This window comes from Gallus gallus, chromosome 2 (genome assembly GCF_016699485.2).
Source record: "Gallus gallus isolate bGalGal1 chromosome 2, bGalGal1.mat.broiler.GRCg7b, whole genome shotgun sequence".
NCBI classification, from domain to species: Eukaryota; Metazoa; Chordata; class Aves; order Galliformes; family Phasianidae; genus Gallus; species Gallus gallus.
In genome coordinates, this window is record NC_052533.1 from 35004859 (window position 1) to 35030376 (window position 25518).

Sequence of the window (25518 nt, forward strand, 5' to 3'; positions counted from 1 at the left end):
GCAAACTGTGTGGCTCAGAGCTATGCTGAATTAAAATGAGTGGAAGTTCTACTCAGTGAAAAGGGGTAAAATCACATTCCCTGATGTTTAATTTTGTATTTAAATCAGTGTACCTGAGACAACTGTACACTGTTGCTGTGAATGAGCCACAGTTTGATTTTATTTTATTTTTTTCTTTTTATGTTCCAACTGTACATAATTGTACATATGAGTTAGGTCAGTCTTGTGGAGAGGTAACTGTAGAGGTGAATATGGTCAGGGTGTTTTGAGACTGTCATTCAGCATGATAGCTGGGTATGCTTGCTAAAGTATAAAGCCCTGTCTCCAAGAAGTATCATGAGCTGACATTTCAGCTTCTTCATCACAGTCGATACTGGTCTGTCATTTGATCTATGGACTGTAGGACCAAGAAGGGCAGTTGCCACAGGTAGCATCTGTCTGCTGGGAAAAGAGTGGGAAGTGCTACATATGGAAAGAAGGAAAAGACATTTTCTGTGTCATCTGTGCTCCAGTTTCAGTGAGGTCTGATCGTGAGACCAGAAAAGCCAAGGGATCTGGAAGAGGAATTAGTACATTAGCTCCCTGACTCCTGCAGGGTCAGCCAGGGGAAGGGACCAGTGCAACTTGTGCTACTCTAGTGCTGGGAATCACACAGCCTTTTTGTGAGGGACTGCAGCACCGCAGGAGGCTGCTCTCACAAAGGTGATTGGGAGCTTTGAGTTAAATACCTCAATCTAGTTAGGGGATGAAAAAAAAGGAAAAGGGGATTTTTTTATGTGATTTTTTTTTTCTTTTCAGATTTAATGAGCTTTTCTGTCAGGTCTTATTTAGGTTCAGCAATACGACCTGTAATAACTTAACACTGCCTAATAGGATGGCATATTGAGTGTGGATTGCTTATCGCTACATAATCGCAAGTGGAACTGATAGTAAAGAGTCATATTGTTAGCACAGTGCTTGGAGGGAGGAAAGGAAGACAAAATACATATTATTTGGGTGCATGTTTATAGCAAAGCTCTGTCTATACATATTAACAGTAGAATTAATTTCTCAGTAACCTCACAGGTGGCACTGGTAACAAAGCCACAGATTCCCGAACTCCAAGCAAGTAAGAAGCATAAATATTTCTAGTTGTTTGGAGAAGTTGCTATTTATGAGCTGGGTTAATAACGCATATGTTTCAGGTTTTTCTGATGGCCTACCCTTGAAAGGTGTACCTGTAAAGGATGTCTTCCTGATACAGCATCGTACTGTGAGGGCAATTGTGAGGCCCAGGCAAACTGGACACAAATTTCATTTCACTCTTATATCAAGAGCCCCCTGGAGAGAGATGTCTTAGAATATTAGTGTCTTCAGTAGCACAGCCATTAAAGCAAGCACACAGGGAATCACCCATCTGCACGGGCTTAAGGATAAGAACATTGCTGTAGAAGCTGATCTCCAGACTGATGTTGCTATTTAATGTGGCTTCTAGCAAACAGTGAATAAAACTCCCGGCTTGCAGATGACAAGTTACCATGCTAGACTTGCAAGTTCTTTCAGGAAACCAAAGCGGACACAGCTGCAATCAGGCTGCATTAAGCTAGGCCTGCAGTCTCAATGCAGTGCAATGACTGGAGGAGAAGAAATGGATTCTAGTGACAACGTCAGTGGGCACAGACATCTTTTGTTCATATCACATATTCCTTATTCATATTTCTTCCATATGGTACTGCCTCATTCATTATGCAATGGGCTATGTCTCCCAGAGACTGGAGAGAGCAGCCGGGAGACTCAGTTAACTCAAACTTCTCCATGCAGAGCTTTTGGGACAGACAGTTTTGGTGTGTCTGTACACCATTGGTGCTCCTGCAGGTGGTCAGAAAAATGTAGCTTTGCCTTAAGGACTGAAAGCAGAGTTTGCACAGATAAGCTTGAGTGTCTTGCCTTTGCTAGGGAATAAGTCATTGTCAAAGCCAGAATAACCACATCAGATGAGTTAAAAAAAAAAAAGTCAGCTCCCTTAAAATATGTAATGGTCAATTATAAAGCTGTTTTAAGCATCTTGAGTACTTAAAAAAATCAATCAAGTGAGTAAACAGACAAAAAAAGAACCCTAGACTTATAATTTGCAATTGATTGGTTATTATTTGCTTGTAATATAAGGAGCAACATTCTCAAGTGTGGCTAGCATTTTTGGCATCAGCTTGTCCAACTTCAAGAGTAGCTGCTGAAAATCAGGAATCGGGTAACTGGAAGAAATGGTGCCTGAATTCACCAGTTGTTTTTAAAAATTTTCCTCTGGAGGAAGGAATACTGCTAAGAACAGACAAGCTTATACCAATAGGAAATTCTTTATTATGTAAGAAATAAGTGGCAGTTGAAAGGAGAAAAGAAGGACAGGAGGAATCCAACTTTTTGTTAAGTGAATTGGCATCAACAGTGAGTTTCCATATAGGCAGCACTTACTGTGTTCTGTGGTACTGCAAAACTTGATGCACAGTCTGCTCACTGAAGTGACTCCAAGTGGGAGTAGTTTGGTTGATGTTCTCAAAGTATTATACATTTAGGGACAGCCTTTTCCCTTCTTTAAAGTAAAGGTTTTCTGACAATTCCTTCTCTCATCACCCATATAAAACTGTGGACAGCTGAAGAAATAATTACCTAGGAGGAAGAGCAGAATGGAAGTAACTTCTGTATGTGGCAGCTGTTTTCAGGTGTGTGATGCCTTCTGGCACTGCAGATGGGCAGCCTATTTTCAGTGCAAGTGTGAACAGTCACCTTTGTAGGGCTTCATCTGCAGCACGTGGGGTGCCACACACATCTATGTTAAGGTCTGTGTTTTGTGAAGGGTTATAAACTGTTGTCCTTTGTACCATGGTGATCTAAGCCTCTCTGTCCCCTGTTTCTCTATCTGCCTTTCTGCATACAGAGAAAAAACTAAGAAAGGTTTTGAAAAACACCAGCACAAAAAGCTGTGCTTTTGCTGAGGAATGGAGGAAATCTGATGATGAGTGGTGTCCCCCAGGGGCTGATGCTGGGCCAAATACTCTTTAATATCTTCATCAGTGACATTGGCAGTGGGGTTGAGTGCACCCTCAGAAAGTTTGCTGATTACACCAAGCTGTGGGGTGTGGTTGAGACACCACAGGGATGGGATGCCATCCAGAGGGACCTAGTCAGGCTTGAGCAGTGGGCCCAGGTAAACTCCATGAGGTTTAACAGCTCCAAGTGCAAGGTATTGCACCTGGGTTGAGGCAACCCCCATTACTAATAGAAACTTGGGGATTAAAGGATTAGGAGCAGCCCTGCTGAAAAAGACCTGGGGGTAATAGTATATGGCAAGCTGGACATGAGACAGCAATGTGCTCTTGCAGCCAGAAAGCCAACCATATCCCAGGCTGCATCCAAAACTGCGTGGCCAGAAGTTTGAGGGAGGTGATCCTGACCCTCTGCTCTGCACTGGTGAGATCTCACCTGGAGTACTGTGTCCAGATGTGGAGTCCTCAGTACAGGAGAGACATGGACCTGTTGGAGTACATCCAGAGGAGGGCCACAAAAATGACCCAAGGGATGGAACTCCTCTTCTATGAGAACAGGCTGAGAAAACTGCAACTGTTCAGCCTGGAGAAGAGAAGGCTTCAAAGTGGCCCAATAGGGGCCTTTCAGTATCTAAGGAGAAGCTACAAGAAAGAAGGGGGACAGACATCTTTTGTGGCAAAACAAGGGGAAATTACTTCAAATTCAGAGAGGGTAGATTTAGACTAGATATAAGGAAAAAGTCTTTTACAGTGAGGGTGGTGAGGCACTGGAACAGGTTGCCTTGTGATTGATGCCCCGTCTCTGGAGAGTTTCAAGGCAAGGCTGGATAGGGCCCTGAGTAACCTGCTCTAGCTGTGCTGTCCCTGTTCATTGCAGGGAAATTGGACTAGACGGTCCTCAGAGGTCCGTTCCAACTCTAAGGATTCTCTGACTCTATGATTCTTTCAAACTGTAACCCAGGACTCAACAGCTGCCCGACATGATGGAAAGTCACTGTAAAACACATGCAGGGAGACATTCAAATTAAGGGAAACATTTGTGGAAATGCTCCAGTGAAGAGGAAAGAAATAGTTTGTGTGCAAGCACATGCATCTAAATTTACCCCAACAGCCCCCGGAAATGCAGATTTGGGGTGATAACAAGACTAAATTCTAGGATTCTCCCTGAATTTTCTTTTATATCAGCAGAGAAACTTCTGCTGTTTCAAAACCCTAGGAGTGATTCCTGCATGCTTGCTGTGAGGCAGCTTGATTTTGGGGTGCTCTGCTGTTTTTCTTGTGATGGCAGTCTGTTCTATTCTTTGCCCAGGTTTTTCTAGGCGATCTGAATGCTCGTGTGGGGGTGATTCCAATTTTGGGCCACATTCAGCAGCCAGCACAGTACTGGAAATTATCACTGCAATGCAAACACCTGGCAAAGTGAGCTGAAGTGCACCTCTAGTGTTGTGAAAACTAATTTTCAGGATATCGACGATCCTTGAAATCAAGGAATATTTTTGTCAATGGGGCCTTATTATATTGCTCTCTATGATGCATTTGGGGAATTGGGATAGGGGGATTTCGTGGAACTTTTGATTGGACACCTGATAGAGGAGATCATTTGCCATTACGAAGTCTACATGCCATTCTGCACAAGAATGATGTAGGAAACTTCAGGGTTTTAAATGCATTGGCTCAGTCTCAAAAACATGCCATGTTTACATTTTCTTTTCCATAGCCATTTGTACAATTTCATTTTACTCTCCAACATTTATGTAAGAAGTAAGCTTTAAGCTGCAGGTTAACAGTAGACATTTTTATATGCACTTTCTTTAATACTGGTGTAAGAATCTGACAATAATTTAAATTCAGGTAACGTAAGTGACACTATTTACAAAGAATTGGAAGAAGATGTGTCTTAGAGATTTGCCAGTATGTTCTAGTACAAGTCTTGTACAATGAGAGGCAACAGAGGAATGTTTCAGTGATGTAAAAATTACTTCCTGTCTTGGATTCCCCATTTCAAGTGAACATACACAGAGAGGTTTTTCACAGATTTTGAAGCACTGTAGATAGGCATGCTGCTTCTCATGCAATCAGTACTGCTACCAATACTGTTGTTGCTTCTAGACAAGTATCACTGGTGTGGTAAATGTTGCTTATCTCCAGAACAAGTTCTGCACGCTCCCTTACCAGCCTCCGCAACTCCAGTAAAAGATTTAAATATACTTTTCATTTTACAATTGGGAAAATTAAAAAGATATCTTTAAGTCACACATCTATAAAAGTCCACATGAGAAGCAGAATTAAATGAATAGCATATATATTAATTTATAATTATTATTATTTTTAAAAAATTCTAGTTTAATGGTACAATACAGGCAGCTTGAAAAGACAGTATGAAATGGAAGATGGATGGGAGACCATCCAGGAGTGAATAAGAAAAGTACAAAAGCAAATCTAACTTGTATAGACCTAGCAAGGGTCTCTTCCTTTGTACTTTGGAGTACTGGAAGTCGTAAAGGTAGGAACAGGGAATGAGTGTATGGAGTAGCCTGATGTGTAAATGCTGGAGATTTTAGAACATCTGAACATGTTGGAGCAGAAGGATTCATAGAAGAATGTTCTGTTTGTTACACATAGCCTTATTTTGCAGTGTCAGCATGTGATTGGTTATGGCAGTAATTCTCAACTATATCTGTCTAAGTAGCACTTTATCTTCAATATTTTGCTTTCTACAGGTACCTATTTCTTCAGCAGGGAAGGGAGAATCACATATAGTCACCTGTATCTTATCAAATAGTGGAGGTCATAGTCATATGCTTAGTTGTTTCTGTCTTGTTCTACTTCCTACTGCAGAGAGGTTAAGATAATTGCAAGAAATGAGGGTGAAGTTCTTACATTTTGTGCCATTACATCACCTGACTGCACAAAGCATGTGACAGTCTTATCTCTCTATGTGCCATGACATTTCCATCTCCTGTACTGATAGAAAGAAGTAAACATGTAATGATGGCTTTGCATTAGTTTATGCAATGAGAAACCCACAGGAGAACATTTCTGCCTCTCCTTGAATCCTTACTTTCTCTTAGGATGCTCCAGCTTCTCCTGAAGAAAATTAATTATCTAACTCACTCCTCTTGACTTCACTCTTTGGGAAGTTATAATGACTTATTATTACAGTAGTACCTAACACACATTAATTTTTTGTCTGCTAGCATGAAAAGGCAAGTGTGTAACAAGGGAAGGAATTTTCAGCTGGTGTGTTACACTGTAGTATTTCCTCAAGTGAGCTTGCCTACCTAGCTCTGAAATGGAAGGAAGCTATTCCATGCTTAATACACAAAAGGTCCAGATCATCCCAATGCAATTGAAGTGTCTGGCTGAGGCACCGCAGGGGGTTTGCCTCTCTGAGTCGCAGGCCAATGGCTTAGTTCCATGCTTACATTTTTCCCAAGGAAATGCCCTTGAAGCCTCAGATTTGACCAACCTCAGCATAACATAATAGTCCAGTAAATATTTTGTAAATACTTTGCAAATTTCTGAGAAGATTTTAGCATTTAGAATCAAAAAGATTTTTCTTAAAGTTAGGCATGATGTTTTGTAAGGAATGTGGTGGTCATTGCAAGCTTTACTGAATAATGAAATAACAGGCTGATGCAGCTGTGTGAGGTAGGGGAATAGACTAGGTGAACCAATTATTCTCCTACCAGCCACAAAAGGTCTGTTTATATATGAGTTATGTAACCCAAGCTGACACTTCACAAGGCAATACTTCAGCTGGAAATTATGAACACCTTTCCCACCTCACCAAATACGCTATTTATCAAATCCAGAGATACAAAAATACAGGTTTGAAGATAGGAATAAAGAGCTTCTAAGAGCCAGGCTGAGAATCTCTATTGATATTGAACTCACAGATAGCATAAAGATGTCTCCGCCTGGCCCGAATAAATGCAGGAGTGATTTGTCAGAATGTGAAATGAAGAATGAAAAGCAAAAGAGGATTTATAAGCAGAGATATTAGTTAACAGTACTGAAGTAGTCTTCACATTGCAAGTCACTGAACATCTTGGTAGCTGCTTGAGCAGAACAAGTGTATTCCCCGTCACATATCAACAGTGTACAAAATGGAAGCTATGTGTCTGTGTCAGGACTCTGGGAGGGCTGCCAGGCTGAAGGGCCAGGCGCAGGCTGCTGGCCCATGGAGAAGTTGGGATGAGCAGGGCCTGTGGCTCAGGAGGGGCACAAAGATGCTGGGTTGTGCTGAAATGGCTCTCTTGGGGTTTGGGGAAGGCCTCTGGTGTGGCTGGTTAGGGCCAGAGAGGCCTGTGGGGTCCTCCAGGGCCATGTAACACTGTAAGAACCATGGTGGTTCTTACCACACTCTTTTGTGTCCCCTCTAGGAGCCATCTTTCCCCGATGTTCTCTTCAAATATATTTGCAGCCAGTCTTATGATTTCTTCAACTTCTTTTGCATAACGCAAAGCAGAAAAAGGAAAAAAGCTCTTCAGCTACTTCTCTGTTTCTCCTCTCACATCCACACCTTCAAAGTCACAAAGTATGTTCTAAAATTAAAAGATTGATAAACAAATATGCTGCTGAAGTGCAAATGGCAATCTGATTTTAATATTTTTTTCAGGCTTCGCCTTTATTAGCATTGGTTAATAATTATAAGTGTAAAGTAATTATGTATATAATTACAATAATTTTTATTATTAGCATCATTTGCCAGGTGGAGTGCCTTCTCCTCAGGAGCTGAATCTCTGAAATGGCTGAAGGGGCTGCAACGTTCCCATTAACTCCCTCAGACCTCACTTGCATCCGGCTTTGCTTGCTTCAGACTTCACTCTGTATTTTCTCCTCTCACGCTGTAAAATGAAGGGGCTAAAAGTACAGGTGAGAAGGATATTTTTCTTTCCTTTAGATGTGGAGTCTGCAGAAATTAACAGAACAGTAAATAAGTCTGTTACCTGGACATATTATAGTCTAATTAAAAGTTTGTGGAGTTCTACGTCTGATTTACAGCCTCTGAATTTGCAGGGTTTGGGACTGAGCAAATGCAGAAGCTGGGCGAGAAACTCGACTCTGACCAGCAAAGTGCCAGTGCTTCCACAAAAATTCAGCGGTTGACCCAGATCAGCTGAAAATTTCTCTCAAACAGCACTTAGATTTAGGTTCAGGGAAAGTTCACAAATCTGGCCATTGTGCTAAGGTTCTGAATTATAATTGCAGATTTGAAGTATTCTAATTTTATTGTCTTCAGACAATGCTGTATTTAGGTTAACTTGTGCGTGTGTGTGTTTCTATGTAAGAAAAAGATAAAAAAAATCTTCTAGATTTACAAGAGAGATTAGGATAATATTTACCCTCCTACAGAAGTGTCTCTTCTGATGTCGAAGCTGTGAAATAAGCTAAGTCATATTTTTTTTCCATTCTGCTTCAGTTTTCTGATCTTCATACCCCAATTAACAAAGCTAAGCTCTCAGAAGCCTGTAGTTCAGGCTTAAAATAAAACATATAACATTTATGTGATTTTGGGCCAAGGGATGAGTTTATTATAAAGTGACACATATAACCCCCCATTACTGATATCTAGGTTTGTGTTTTTGCATTGAGACTCCCTTGAGGCTGGGGTTTGGTGGCGAAGTCAAAGTCTCTGGGCTCCACTGGAAAGGCCACACCCTGCTTATATCTGTGAGCTATACAGACACCTTCTCTACATGGGAAATTAAATCTTCATTGACAAAAGCTGTTGAGAAAATAAAATATTGATCTTGCTTGTGAGACTTTTATGTTAGTCAATTAAATTAGTACAATACCTTTCCTACTAGTAAAATAAGAGTGCCATTACTATATGGAAATATAATGTTCCATAATATTTTTATTGTGAGACAGGGGATACCTCTTACAGCACTCAGAAGTACAGTTTATACATGACTATAAAGTTAGTTGTGATCCATAAACAGCAGATATAGATCTCAGATATAGCTTTGAAAATCAGTTTAAAGGAAAGTGCCTTATTTTCTTTGCAATATCATATCAAAGTAGCATCATTTTTAAAAAAATTATAATCTCTTCTAATTTTTTTTATGCTGAAAGACAATGAAACATCATTCTAATATTTAAATTGGAATATGAGTCTAGCAATATTTGTGCTACTGCATCTTCTAAAATTAAAAACCCTTCCAAAACTAATAATTATCCAGAATCCATATCTTCTGCAGCTAGACGCATAAATGTACAAATATGGGCATACACAAACGGCTAATGAAACATAAGGGACCAAATACAACTGAGATTTGGGTGGGAGAACTGTGTTGCAACACAACGTGACTATTTCTCAACCAAATGATGAGATGTGAATATGACTTGGCAGGTGCAAATGGCAGCTATAGCCTCCTTTTTCTTTACCATGCTAGTTCATTTTTTTCCTCAAAATCAGTACTTTCTTGGAAGTACCTCTAGTCTCTGGTGTGCTCATGAGTATACTTACATATACCTCTCCCATTTACTTTTTTGAAAAGTGAGTTTTAACTGAGCATATCTATTGCATTATATAGACAGGAATCTACCCCATATCTTGTATAAGTTGCTTGTAATATGAAAAAAAAACCCTACAAAATAATTGAGAAATTTCATTTTGAAGTATTTGGTAGCATATTGTTTAAAATGTGAAATTCTGGCACATCTTTGTACTGCAATCTCTTCCCCACCCTCCAAAACTGTCCCAAAAGTGCCTTAATAGGGAAAATAGAGCATATTAGTCTACTGGGATACAAATAGCAGCTGCTATTATGATCAGAGAGTTCATAATACAGTTTAATAAAACAACTGTTCAGATGTACCACTGATGCGTGGGAGAATATATCCCATACAGTTGCCTTCTATGTAACCCCCCCAGTGCTCATTATCATTCCTTCTCCTCTTTCAAAACACGCTTAAATAGTAATTTCCTTAGAAGTTAGCTTTTTCTTCTAAAAAATGTGCTTTTACATCCCTTTTCTTTGGTCAGCCTGACTTTAGACACAAACTTTGATTTCGACAATTCTCTTGCCAGGAATGAACCCTGTTCTATGGAGCAGCACTGGAGATTCTTCACTACAGAACTGTCTTCTCTTTAGAAGAGCCTAAGGGATAGGGCATCAAGGCTGAAGTCTGGCTTTTCAACAGCAGGACAGTCTTATGTGGCTGACATTTAATTTCGAATTGCCCCCCAAGTTAGTTTTAAAGACAGATTGCATGCTTACCTAATAGAATCAAAAATTCTAGTTTCAAAAAAGTATAAGATGTATTGTAGGAACACAGACTTTTCAGAATTTACTGTGCCCTCAATCTTTCCCAGTGCATATAACCTCTAGGAAAAACAGATAAGAAAACAAACAACAAAAAAACCCCATGTTTAATTCTTCCAATTTTTTGTTATTTGCAGGAATAAACTATTTATATCAGGGGCAAAAGTTTTATTATGAAAATAGGTGCAATTTGATAATACGTTAGAGAAGGAGTAAACATTTGTAATCATGCACTTTAAAGCCCTGAGTGCATAGAAGACAAAGATTCAGCAAATAAAACAGACTTTTCTCTAGTAATGGCTTGTGTGAAGGACCCATGACAGTACATAGTCCTTGCTACGCTTTGATGGGCATGGCTGCTTTATGCTAAGTGAGCTCCGCCTGTGGTTACCTTCCTCTCCAGCAATCTATGTATTGCTGGCCTTTTTTTCTTGTTAGGCTAATCTCAAAGAATTGCCTACCTCTCTGAAATTCTCATTTTTTTATAAATCCCTTGTTTGTTTGTTTGTTTGTTTTCAATTATAAATTGCTTTGATTAACATTTTAATGAACAAGTTTCAATCTTTTCTCAACATTTAAGTCATCCAGTACTGTCTTTTTCCAGCTCAGATACAAAAGCTATGTGAGTTCTTTGTTGATAGCAAAAATTCTACATGTGCATGCAGACATCTTAAAGGACTGTTAATTCAATAATTGGTAAATTAGGAAATGTTGATTTCTATTTAAAAAAATTTGAAGGAGTAAGACATGGCAAGTCTCATATATATCTTATATCATTCTTCACATCATCTGTGAACTTGACCCATGAGAATTATCTCAGACATCTAAGTTACTATTTTATGGAAGTATTTTTCCACAGTTGAAACACTAAATAATGCATAAAAGACTTAGTTCTAAATACTGCAGTGTAGTTGCATCAAGGATAGATCCAGAAGTATTTATAGTTTGCGTGTTAATGAATTTTTCCTTAAAATAAGAACCCAAAGAAAGGGAGATATATTTACAAGTTATTTGGTGCATCATAGTTTGTAACTGGTAGAGTGTACAAGTAGACAGCCTTCTACCTGTTGTACCATCTTATTGGCTTCGCACAGTGAGAAGTAGTTTATGTTTTTGCTTTGATTAAATATTTTTATTTAGTACTATGGCAACCTCATCCCTTTTATTTTTAAAGATCAAGCTGTCTGGCTTTCTTGCCTTGCAACTCTTGTGCTTTTTACTAACAACCTTCATTTCTTACTTACAGTCTAGAAATGTTATCTGTGGTATGATCTACTCTGGCTAACTTAAAGAGGATGATAATCTCCTAAGTGTATGAGAAGCAGAATTTAATTTTCAGTAGTTTTTTTTTTCTTTTCCCAGTAAAAAGCAAGACATTCTTCCCCTTCTTTTGAGTTATGACTCACTTCTCCAGATTTTGTTTTGATCTGTGTAATTAGTGGTTTTTTGTCTTTTATTCTTTATTTTTAGCAGCCACAGTCTATCTCCCACTTTCTTGCTGACAAAAATATTAGCAGAAAGATGTAGCCTTGAAGGGTAAGAAAAAACCATTCATAAAAATCTCAGTGAGGATTAAGTGGGATTCATCCAGGAAAGATCAAGGGTTGAAAAAGATTGTTATTAAACATGTTCATAAAGTATTTAGAGAATGCTGCATATGCCCTATTCCGGTAAGCTCACAGCTCATGGAAGGGAAAGAGATGAGATGACTGGCGAGGAGAAAAAGGAAGGAACGTTCCTCAAAGGAGATAGTTGAGGAAGGAGAGTTATTTGGAGTATAGGAAATGTGCAATGGTGCCACACATAAAAGAAGACACAATGTCAGGAATGAGAGGAGGTGCCTAAAGAACTGAGGGAGCCTTTAACAAACCTCATCACACTGTTGGCCTGTTTCTTTGCGAGTGAGATGAGTAGTGGAGGAGGCTCGAGACGCACTTCTAGCTCTCTATTTCCTTAGGGAATGTGAAATCTTATGAAAACCTGTTTCCTTTTCTGTTGCCTAGTACAAAACCCCAAATAACAGTAATACTGTGGAAGGTGTTTGCAGAAAATATTGAGCACCTGTATTTTGATGGAAGAGATGCTTACTGTGTGGATAGACAAAACTGATATCTCATAGACACTATCTGTTGAGACAAAAAACAGAGTGCTCTGAATTTGTGCAGAGGCAGGGATGACTGCTTATCCCTGAAGTGTGGGAAAATGGAAACTGCTCTAGTCCAGAACAGTAGTTCTGAAACAGGCTAGTGTACAAGAAGCTAATATTGAGGTGATCCCACATCCGTTCAGTAACTTCAGAAGTCTTGAAGGTCTCCCAGTTCTGCCATTTGCAGTTCTGTTGGGCTCAAAATGCAAGAACCAGGTTGCTCCACAGAGAGCAGCTACTAGGGCAGTTAGGGGAAACACAACCCACAGCATCTTCATGTGGCATTACAAATTATTAATATCCAGAAGCTGAAACTGACAAAATGATTTTTTCTAGTTCTTGCATGTCCATCATCTCTTCTGTTGTTTCTCAGGTTTTCTTAGTTGGGCACTGAGGCTCCACAGCCCTTCTTGCACTGGTAGATGTGTTTGGAGCCTGTAACAAGGGTGGAGACCCCTTTCTTTCTAAAATGGCTATCTTCTAGGGATCACAGGGTGGCAGAACTGCTGCCTTGTTCACGCTCACCCCCTCCATTTTGTAACTGCATTCACAGTGGTGACAAATGTACATCTGTTTCCACAGAGGGAAGCTGAAAACAGAACTCCCTAGCACAGAGTCTATAGATTTCATATGTAAATGACTGGAATAATTACCCTATATTCTTTAAGGACTACAAGCAAGTATGATTTTTTTTTTAATGTGTGACCATTGTGTGCAAAACACAAATGTTCTGGATAATGAGTCAATATCTAATTAAGGACATCACCAAACTACACTTATTTCTCAGACTTAGTATCTTCCCACTGGGAATATTCACTAATCTTTCACTGATTAATTACTGTAAAGACTTATGCTTCTGGATAATTATAAGATGTGTGATAATGGATCAGACCTTTAATCCGTTAAATCTAGTATCTTGCTTCTGACTCTGACCAATAGCTAATGCATCTCAGAAAAGTGAATAACTCTATGCTGCAAATACTCTATTGTGGAATGAGGAAGAAGGAGCCCTTCCTCACCTCACTGGGTAATTGCTTTGAAGTATGAGATATAATTACCATTATCTTAGTCCACGTAACTACGTCTCATAAAATGATGGGTACTTAGTGTGTGGCAGACTGAAAATAGAAGGATCTGAAATAACCTCTGTTGGGTAATAGAGCTGGTGTACATCTAAAAAAATGTGGTTGGAAATACCAAAACTTTGGAATACTTTACACGGAATCAAATCCTGTGATTGTATCTAACATCTATTTTTTAACATCAGAAAAAATACAGCTCTGGAAAAGCCATGGCATATTTTAAGATTTTGAGATAGTTCAAAATGATTTTCCTGTTTGTAGCCTATAGTGTGACTGGACATCTGCTGTAGAGAATTGTCTCAAAAAACCTTGCAGGTATTGTGTGCTGCTGGTTGCTGGATTGAGAGGCAGCAGAGTAGAAGAACATGTGTGATATACTGGGAGGGCTGCAGGCAGGGGCAAGTGGCTTTGTGTGGCATCTCTGTGAGAGTCAGCTGCAACAGGCTTATGTATGGTGTTGGTTCCAGATGACGTTTTCAGTAAAAGTCTTTTTGATTAAAAAAAGTTTATTTCCCTTCACAGAGCTGCTGTTCAGTATGGTTTTGCTCTATTAAGCAGACTTAAGAACAAATTTTTTTTGCACAGCTGTAGCCTCACCCAGTAGTACGCAGTGTCTGGGTGCATGATTGCAAACCTCAGTGGCTTTCCTCTGCTTTATAGACAGAATCAGTGAGATGAAGTTAAAGAGTTTCTCTAAGGCACGAGAGTGCTGTTTGTAATGTTAGGCGGCTAAGAGCTAAGAGAGGGAAAATTAGTCCTCTGGATAGAGTAGAAGTTCATTCTTCGTTTTTGTTATATCCTAGTTGATGGTGTATCAGACTGGGAGTCCCACTCTGACAGAAAGAACATTAACTGATTCATAAGACAAATAGAAGCAAAAACAGTGAAGGCCAATCTCTGCCCACATGAGTAACACCACTGCAATGGAAACCAACAGTTGTATGCCAATGACCTCTCCCAGTCCTTCGATTTCAATGTGGATATTTTTTATTTTGCTTGGAAATAACTGATGGAAGCAATCAGGATTTAGACTGGTGCCTTTTTTTGCAAACTAGACTTTGGATACAGAACTAGGTTCTGATTTCACAAAGGTTTCATGTGGTAGGAACTAAGTTGAATGCACTTACTCCTGGTTTATACAGGCATAACTAGGAGCAGAATCAGGTCTTATATGTTAACACATACAGGTGACTGTATAACCAACTGGCATACAGTATGCACCATTAAAATCTTGACATTTACTGCTCATAGTAGTTAAATTTACTGTGCTATTTGCTGTATTCCCAGGTCTAAGAGTAGGAAATCCTTTAAATACTGCAGTAAAAGTAAATCCCATGGTGTGGTAAATGTCAGGATTTAAAGGAACCCAATGTTGTTTTCTTCTGTTGTTTTATTGCCATGTTCAAACTTTTTTTTTTTTTTTTTTTTTTTTTTACTTCTATGGTGGTTATTTATTTATTTATTGAGCCGAATCTCTCCTGCTTTGATATTTGCTGAAGTTTGTATTAGTAAGGTATTCCTTTAAATATTCTTCTATCAGAGAGCTCATCTGTCCAAAGAATATGTGTCACAGAAGACCACCCAAGTATTCTTTGAGATGCCTGTAAGCAACTCTACTGGATTCACCTACTTTCTTCTTGTTACACTTTCCAGCTCTGAGAGCTGTTCTACTGCTTCCCCATTGAGGGCATCTGCTTGAGGGAGAACTTGTCAGAGAGCTGGTTACATTGCCCTTCCTGTCTCTTTGTTAGAAGACTCTAGCCCACTGTTCTGACGTTATTTTTCCAGATACATGCAGCAGTACCTTTTTCTCCCTGAAATGAATGAGAAATTATGAAGTGCTGGAGAAGATTTCAAGAGAAATAGACACTTTTACAATGATGCCAGACCAGATTTAAAAAAAAAAAAAAATTATGTTTCTACATATGGATGATTTTGTAAGTCTGACTGATTCACACTAACTTTGACTTTAAGTTCTAATGTAATTTTGTACACTTTTGTAAAACCTACCAAATAATTAGTTGTGTGTTTAGATGCCAAAAGACCTATAAATGCTGTTCATGAGTTAGTTTATGAGCAAATTTTGGTCTTTCCCATGAAAGCATAGGTTTGTTTTTGTGGAAAGTTAGTATTCACATAAAACACAACTGCCATTTTGAAAAACCAGAATCTCACTCGCCAATCCCTCCTGTATACCTGTTTTGTTCTTCTCCATCTCCAACCCAAAAGACTTGGGTGACTTGGAAGAGTGGTGAGAAATTGTTGCAATGTTTGGAGCAGGTCAGTGCTGCAAAACCACTTGTGCCCATTTACCTCTTTCAAAATAATCTCCACTTTCATTATGAAAAAGAAAAGGGAAGAGAAACAAGGAGTGATAGTGAAAGAGTGGAGAAAAATGAGAATTACTGCCTTGGCTAAAGTGTATAGTCTATTTTTGGAGAAGGGTTAATAGTGTAGTGCCAGTAGACTGGATCCTCTTCACACACAACAACTGCTGGGGACGTCCTCTCAAATCTGGCTACTGCCTGGTTAGCTGGCATGTGATATAAAGCAGGAAATACAAGTGTGCCAGGCATGTATAACTGTGTGTGCCACTCCTGGTCCATCTGCAGAGTAATACCACACCTGCCAGTTGCTTTATCTGGCTAGGGGGAGGATGGAAGGTGGAGACAGTGAATACTATTAGATGGGGAAAGCCCACCATCTTTTTCCTTTCCTTTCCTTTCCTTTCCTTTCCTTTCCTTTCCTTTCCTTTCCTTTCCTTTCCTTTCCTTTCCTTTCCTTTCCTTTCCTTTCCTTTCCTTTCCTTTCCTTTCCTTTCCTTTCCTTTCCTTTCCTTTCCTTTCCTTTCCTTTCCTTTCCTTTCCTTTCCTTTCCTTTCCTTTCCTTTCCTTTCCTTTCCTTTCCTTTCCTTTCCTTTCCTTTCCTTTCCTTTCCTTTCCTTTCCTTTCCTTTCCTTTCCTTTCCTTTCCTTTCCTTTCCTTTCCTTTCCTTTCCTTTCCTTTCCTTTCCTTTCCTTTCCTTTCCTTTCCTTTCCTTTCCTTTCCTTTCCTTTCCTTTCCTTTCCTTTCCTTTCCTTTCCTTTCCTTTCCTTTCCTTTCCTTTCCTTTCCTTTCCTTTCCTTTCCTTTCCTTTCCTTTCCTTTCCTTTCCTTTCCTTTCCTTTCCTTTCCTTTCCTTTCCTTTCCTTTCCTTTCCTTTCCTTTCCTTTCCTTTCCTTTCCTTTCCTTTCCTTTCCTTTCCTTTCCTTTCCTTTCCTTTCCTTTCCTTTCCTTTCCTTTCCTTTCCTTTCCTTTCCTTTCCTTTCCTTTCCTTCCCTTCCCTTCCCTTCCCTTCCCTTCCCTTCCCTTCCCTTCCCTTCCTTCCCTTCCCTTCCCTTCCCTTCCCTTCCCTTCCCTTCCCTTCCCTTCCCTTCCCTTCCCTTCCCTTCCCTTCCCTTCCCTTCCCTTCCCTTCCCTTCCCTTCCCTTCCCTCACCTCCCCTCCCCTCCCCTCCCCTCCCCTCCCCTCCCCTCCCCTCCCCTCCCCTCCCCTCCCCTCCCCTCCCCTCCTCTCCCTCCCCTCCCCTCCTCTCCTCTCCTCTCCTCTCCTCTCCTCTCCTCTCCTCTCCTCTCCTCTCCTCTCCTCTCCTCTCCTCTCCTCTCCTCTCCTCTCCTCTCCTCTCCTCTCCTCTCCTCTCCTCTCCTCTCCTCTCCTCTCCAACTTCCTTCCTTCTCTTTCTTTCTCTCTTTCTTTTCTTTCTTCCTTTCTTCTTTTCTCTTATTTCTTTATTTCTTTTATTCCTTTTTGAACAGACACCTCAGAAATGATTCTTTGGAACTGTTTACTTTTGGAGGCTCACACAGTAAAAAAAGCCCTGCATGATTTTTAGTGGACAAAGCTATCAATGTATTCCCATTCGTACACCTCTGGGTATCATATATCTTGACTTTGAACCCCATTTTTACATGTTAGGGATTATATTAATAATTTGAAACCTTCTCCACAAAAAAACTAAATTGCCTATAAAGCAATACATTTCCTTACTGCCCATCAATCATGTTTCTTCTGCAAAAATTTCCAGCACCCATTAAGAGCTTTAAATCATAAAACCTAACTGCTCCTGAATAAATAAAATTTGGAACTTGATATGGATGACCTACTATTTCATCCGGTAAGTGACAGAGGACTGAGCCTGGGGATGGAATAAACCAGCATCAGCTGACATAAAGGATGCTCCATCCTCAGGATAGACAGCAAAAGCTCCATCCTAAGCATCTTCAAAACTTGTGCATGCTATTTGACTAGATTTTTGTCTTTCCAAAACTCACAGTGTCTCTCAGTGGGAAAGGAAAGTTTGCATACTTTTTTTGGTCCAGACTAACAAATGAACTGTTGACTCAGGGTTTCAATTTAAATATCTCAACTTTTTCCTGAAAAAAAAAAAAAAAAAAAAAAAAAGTCAGTATGAAATCCTATGTAGAAATTCTATAGAGTCCATTGGTGGTATTCTGGAATTTAGCATAGCTAAATTTCTGCATCCTGTGTAAATTTTATGTGTAGCTCTTGCTGGTAAAAATAAAAAAAAGCATGTGCTCTTTTTTTTTGTTCCACAGTGCACACAGGCCTTCCTTTGCAACTGTGTTCACATGCATTCAACCTTAGTGGTCACAAATAGGAAATAAGCATGATGGGGGAATATTAAATGTCAAATCATGGCAATCCCCTTCTTGTTGTCTTCCTATAGTGGATTTATTGATTCAAACTTTCTCTGTCATTACTGACACAATGTATATGTACACTGCTCTGGACTGCACAGAATATCAGGCAGGAATACAATGTCCATGTTTGTGGTGGTGATGGTGAAATGGTGTCAAGTCAGGATTGTTGCTTTTATTGCCAGGGAGTCAGGTTGAGGTGATTCACGAGGCAGCAGTTAGAGGGTAATTGCATTAATAATGTGAGCAGTGAAAACAATGTGTGGTGATGCTAGAAGCTGCTTCTCAAATGACTTGGTAATGGCAGGGCTTTTTGGGTGTTACATGTTTTCAGAAAAGATACATCACAAGCCTAAATAATATAGATCATTTCTACATATTTTATTACTAGTGTGAAATAAAGGTAATTGTAAAAGGTTTTTAAAGTGCCAGGTGGTTGGTACTGTCTGTTTATCAGGTATTTTACTGCTGTTCCATCTTAAGCTCATCTTAAGTATGTTTAGTCAACATCTCTGACTTCAAACAGCCAAGCTCTTTTATCTGACTTCACAGCATATTCTTCCCTCCGTGGTGGATGTCACCATCGTTTTCTCTCAACATCATTGTTTTCTCTGTGAATTGTTGCTTCCAGTCTTACTCTCCTATGTTTCAGTTTCCTGCAGTACCTCCTGTAGGTACGTGTTTTGTTTTGCTTGACTAGGAACAGAAGCATATACACAAAAAATGTAACTGTGTGGCTACACAACTGTGATCCAGCATTGTTTCTTGAGATTCACCTATAACACTGTGTATGCAGCTGAAAATACAAGTACTTTGGGGCACAGAGCAGCTTTTTTGATGTTCTTAGAGGCATCAAATACTTTTGGAGATGTTAGATAAAGATTTAGTAAGTCTACAGTACCCAGTTTTGTTTTAGAAAAAGAAAGTTCTTAGCATCTAAACTAGTGCTTCGTCAAAATATCAACTAGAAGGTCCAATTGTTCGCATCAAGTAGAGTTGTTCGTTTGTTTGTTTATTTGTTTATGGGACATCGTGAAATATAAGGGGCTCTGTAGCAGAAACAAAGATGGTAGAATTTGGCCTGAAATAAATGAAAAATGAGTTCCCAAAATGATGGCAGACTGGTTCAGCCAAAGGTCAACTCATTTGTGAGTTAGAAGGAATTAATTTTCTAAGCTCCAACAAAGCAATGAGGCTTATCAAACAATGCTATTTTCCATCAAGAAAAGGCATCATGGCAGCCTCTGTTTTCTATTTCCATACATATCCATAAAAAAAAAAAAAAAAAAAAAAAAAAAAAAGAGAGAGAGAGAGAGAGAGAGAGAAAAGCTGAACAGTAAAGAAATACTTGTGCTTCTAGAATAGTGGTGCCAAGACACCTTTTCCTCTCCTCTCCTCTCCTCTCCTCTCCTCTCCTCTCCTCTCCTCTCCTCTCCTCTCCTCTCCTCTCCTCTCCTCTCCTCTCCTCTCCTCTCCTCTCCTCTCCTCTCCTCTCCTCTCCTCTCCTCTCCTCTCCTCTCCTCTCCTCTCCTCTCCTCTCCTCTCCTCTCCTCTCCTCTCCTCTCCTCTCCTCTCCTCTCCTCTCCTCTCCTCCCAGAATAGCATTTTGGGCAGTGAAATGTGACATGGGATAGTTTCCTGACATCCTGTGGTTGCTTCTATTGCTGTAAGCACATGCTATTAGCTGTGGTGGATTTGTGGGAGGGTGATATAATCAACCTGCCAGACATCCCCATATTTCTATTTTAGCCATCACCCTCCATACCAGAGAAGCTTTATTCATTTGGCTTGCATAACTGTAGTGCCCCTGAAGACGTTACATCCCTTCCTTAATGACCTGAGGTGTCCATGTGAGCTCTTTACAAGCTTATTCATCTGCTTTCACGTATCACAACATGATAAAAAATAACACAATAGGCACTGGGTCTACAAGATGATATCTGGGTCAGGTGTCCTGATCCTGGCAGAGAAATATCACACACTGTATAAAATATAATTACAAAAGAGTACTTCCTACTAATCACAAACCACTGTGTGCCTGCCAAATCTCCAGCAGAGTCTGACAAAATAAGTTGAAAACTAAAGATTTAGCTAAGAAGAATTTCAGGTTACCGAATCTTCTTGTTGGTCTTGGTTTCAATGTTGCAGAATGTCAACTTCATTGCTATAGCAAAGCACACTGGACTTTTATTAAACCTAACAAGCAAAAGCAGTGGTTTGGCTTCTCATGCTCCTCAGTGTTTGCATTTATCCTTTGCTTTCTCAGCTGAAGTCATTATCACTTGTTCAAAGCGATATAGGGGTTGGGAATTTCTGAAAATCTTTGTGTTACAACATGCATATATCTTTAAGTAACATCTGAGGTAAATAGACAAGTTTTCAGTGGCTGAGTTGCAAAACCAATTATTTCTATTTTTTCCCTTTTTCATTATGAATTGATAAATAACAATAATAAAAAAGCCTCATTTTAATTCAAGGTAAAATTTCTCTGTGTTTTGTGGTTTTTTTTTTTTCCCCATTAAAAAACTCATTTGCTACATTTCAAAACCAGTTGTTCCTAAGTAGAATGTCATAACATTGCTTTTAAAAATAGTGTGCCATAAGAGTTCTGATTTCATCATCTATTTCTGAATCTTCTTATGGATGAGACTATTCATTGAGTATAAACTAAATATATGGGTAGTTGTGGTCAACCTCAAACAGTGTATTTGATGAATAAATTATTCTCAGTGGGAAAATGTCCTACCCTAATTATATATCTAATCTCTTGTTTAGTATCACCTTTTCACAGAGATATGGAAATACAGTATTTTAGTTATTCCTTTCAGTGCAACAGGACATATTTGTCATTCTTCTCTTTTTCTTGTAAGGAATAAGTATTTCTCTCTAGCCAACACGTTCTTAAACTAATGGTTTGGGAATTATCTTCTCATGTAATGAGTTGTCTGTCTTTTCTGTATATTAATTTTTCTCCTCACTGATAACCTCCACAGAAACCTGGCTTTCTTCTGCCTAGCAGGAATGTATAGGAATGTTTCGTCAACTTCCTTTATCCAGCTTGCTGCAAGCTGTATTGTGCAGGTTTCTCTCCTTGCATTTTCTTATTTTCCTTTGTACATGGTTCTTGTTAGTTTTAATTACAGCAGTGGAGGACAGCATGCTAAAGAGCTCCCCAAGGAAGTGGCTCTAATGGTCACATGTCCCCCCTGAGTGACAGCATCCGTTCTGGTTGCGGTACTACAAAGATATGGGGGCAATTCTTGTATGGCTTGGTAAACGGACTTTATATGAGAAGATAAATTAGCAGGCATCTGTGTTTCCTATTTGAATAGGCTGTGTGTGACTCAGTAAGCCTTTTGTTTAGTGGGCTAAAAAATGGCATGCAACTCCTCATCAGTACTGAAATTTTAAAGCATATTAAATTACTGTGGCATATTTTTGAGGAGTGTAAAGAAAAAAATGCAGTGGAAATAGCGCTGTGCCTTTCAAACCATCAACCCCAACACTAAAAAAGAACAACCAACAAACCAGAGATAAGAATAGCAGAAAAGAAAAGGAATGTATGGAAAGAAACTAAGATGTGAAATATTATATTCAAAAGCCATTTTATTTCAGTGTCAGTGCACGCTATGTGTGCATACATAGGCTACAGATTCCTGTTGCTGTTTTTGTGACTTGTACAAGGCATACTGAGATTTACATCACAGGATGCAACTTTTGGAGGTGTTTTTACGCCAATCTTTGCCAAAATTCAGCACGTGATTCTTAGTTTGCACCCACTGTTTCATTTGCCAGCATTTCTGTGAAGAAATCTAGGCTATGCATACTGTGCACTGTTAACATACGTTAGCTGTGCCTTGTGGCAGTATTCAGATGAATAAATGGAACAGTATGTCAATGCACAGTATGATTGCAATTCAGAATCATACGGGAAAGTTGATATTGCAACATCTGCATAGACACTATCATAACATCAAGGAAAAAGTAATAATGCTGTGCTTGTTTCATTGGATCAAATGCAAATAGAACAAGGATGATCTAACATGGAAGATATTTTGAAAAGTAGTTTTTAATGATTTTCGAGAAATAATTATAATTAACAACACAAAGGGAATTGAAATTGAAATTCAGTATTTACATAGTGCATGCTAAGTCTTTGAGTGAGACTTAGTCTTTATTTACTTAACCTACAAAAATAGATTACAACATTCACCTCTGTGATGAAGCCATTAGTATGCTTTTTGGAGATGATCAAATACTTAAACTACCAAATCCTGCTACTTCTATTACTGTCGTTAATAGCAATTATTATTGCAGAAGGAATGATGGCGTATTTATGATATCAGGTGACATCATAGGAAGAGTTATTTTTCTTTTGAGAGTTTGAAAGAACCAAGATCTGTGGCTGTGGAGAAAACAGCCCAATGCTGTAGTACTGTTGCTTACACTGCCAGCTGAAAGAAGGGAGGGAGGAGGGTGGGAAAAGAACAATAGATCAACAGTTCTCTCTGTGTTTAAAAATTCACAGCACCTCTGCTACACCAGAATATTATGTGACAATAATGTTAGGCCTCTGATTTATACCAACAGATGCAGGGAAATTCCAAATTAAGGCTGTCATTCTCCCCTCACTGCGGATCCTCTGTTGGTACAACTTTATGTAGCACCTCTGAGTTCTGTGGAGAGGTGCCAGTTTACACCAGCTGAGAATCTGATCCACTGCAGTGCGGAGGCCTTAGCTCTGCTTAAATCAGATCCACTGGTAACACAGTTGTTCCACACTTAATATATATTTACAACACGCAGGTGTAAAACACGCACAGGAAGGCCATAAATTCAGAAGCTCACTATTAAACAGCCTCCTGGTTATGAACGGATTTTTAAAATGTTCCCTTTGTTTTATCTTTGAAAGATGTAGATGAGTTGAAAAATATGCAAACACTATGCCTTTAAAACACCAAACACAAGAGAGTTTTAATAACCTATCAGGATCTTAGTCCATCATAACATTTAATCTGCATTACATCTCACTTCCTAATCGCTACTTTCATTCCAATTGTGAGCAGAGAGGGTGGGGGAGAGATGAGAATTTCAGATAAGTGCCAGTAAAACAAGTTTGCTCTACAGCTGGCAAGCGCTGTGCACACGTTAACGCTGCCTTATGGCAGTATTCAATCAAATGATTCTATAAACTAAAAATAATCACCCTAATACTAATACCTATTATTCTTCATTGTTACTGGTCGCTATGGTGCTGCATCTGACTATGAAGAATTCACCGCCATTATTACCCTCAGTGTCTCTCTCTCTCTGAAATGTGATCTAATTGCAGAATCCACACCTGTTCGACAGTTCAATAGAAGCCTGCTTTTGATGGAAGCAGACTTTCAACACACACGCACACACACACATGCTCATGCACAGGCACACGCGCACACAGGCACACACTCACACAAATGCGTGCATGCAGAGACACACACCAATTCACAGAAGACTTCAGCTAGAGGAAAAATAGAGTGCGAGTTGATCAGAAAATAATATTGCGAGGAGTAAAAAGGAAAAAAAAGCTTGTGTTTTGTGGTCATTGGAAGATTGCTGATGGGTGCATAAATAAAGCATGCTGGAACATCTGTTCTTTGTTGTGCATTCAGCTTTTTAATGTCTTCAAAGAGCAGCACTGACGCATCACTGACTACCACTCCCCATTCAAGCAACATTTTACCAGAAAATAATAAACCTTCCTGGTGGGGTGCAAGGAGCCAAGGCATTTGGGCAATGCCATTAATTTGGAAATATCTCTTTTTCTGGGATTTTAAAATATCTCTCCCTTTGAACGTTGTTCAAATTTTGGGATCCAGCCTGGAGTCCCTATCAGCCTGAGCAGTAAATCAGCCTGAATATTCCACTCAAGCCTTTTCTTTCTGTACCAAAAAAAAAAAAAAAAGGGGGGGGGGGGGGGGGGGAAGAAAAGGAGAATGCTGTCATCGAGCCGAAGTTTATACACATTTTCTCTCTCCTCTTAATTCTATTAATGCTCAAAAATTATATCCAGAGGGATTCTTTTTTCCTTAAGTTACAGTATTTATTTATACTGGTAAAATTCAGTGGCAGCGAAGACCCCTGACAGTTTAACAATATTGGCTGGTTATTTTGATACACTGTGCTAGGCAGCAAAAGATTAAAACCAGAGCATCCTAGACTGAGAGAAACCAGCTTGAATTCTAAAATAAAATTTTAGCAGCATGGATTTCTCTTGCCATAGGCTATGAGGCTACTATGAATTTCAGATGCATCTCCAGAGCTGTCAATGAGGTGGAAAGATAGGATTGGCATTACAAAGATTTGTTGCAATGTGATTCAATGTAATTGCAATCGAAGGTATAACAACATTAAATTGCAGTTGAGAAAGAGCTCTTTATGTATGTACAGTACAGGAACAGACATTTACCCTACCACTCTTGGACCATGACAAGATTTTTTTGTACTACTTTTTTCTCTTCTTCTCTTTCTTTCTAGGTCACAGCTCAGAGATATTGGAATACCAATTAGATGCTGGTGGGCTACATTTATAATGAGACTGTTGATGGTCTTGTGACAGAATGCTTCAGAAAACACAAACACCTTTCAGGACAGTTTGGTAATTAGACACCGCAATGTCTCTGTTCTATGCTAGGAGGTTTTTGGCCTTTTTATTGTTCATCTTAATTTTATCTGCTTGGATAACTAACCATAGTTACATGTTTCAGTGCAGGGAGTAGGATGTGGTGGCTCAGGCATGTCACCAATTGCAGTTCCACTTCCTTGGCACCAACATCGTTGATTTCCAAGCAGCCTCTTTGCAAAGTTTTGCTGGAACCTGATCTTGGACTCAAGGTTGTCTCCTGTTAATTTTGAGTAAAACTATGTTGTTTTTTTTTTGTTTTGTTTTGTTTTTTGTTTTTTTTACTGGAAAAAGCATGAAATATATACCTTCCTCCTTGGCATATTATAAAGCCTGTGGCATGACTGCGTTACTAACATCAAAGGGTATGTTGCTATCGATTTTAATAAGCACAGGAGCAGCATCACCAAGATCATTAACATTTGCACAGCACTTTGGGATCCTCAGAAACAGTCAGATAAGTACAGAGGCACTGTATTTATCAGAAATGTGGGAAAGCTCAAATAAACACATACCAGATTTTCTAAGGTGAAGGAAGAATCTTCCTGTGGATGAGATCGTCAACCCTGCAGCTCCTGAATGCTTGGGAAATAAACAATGAATTTTACACTCAAAGCATTACTGACATAAAGGAAACAAA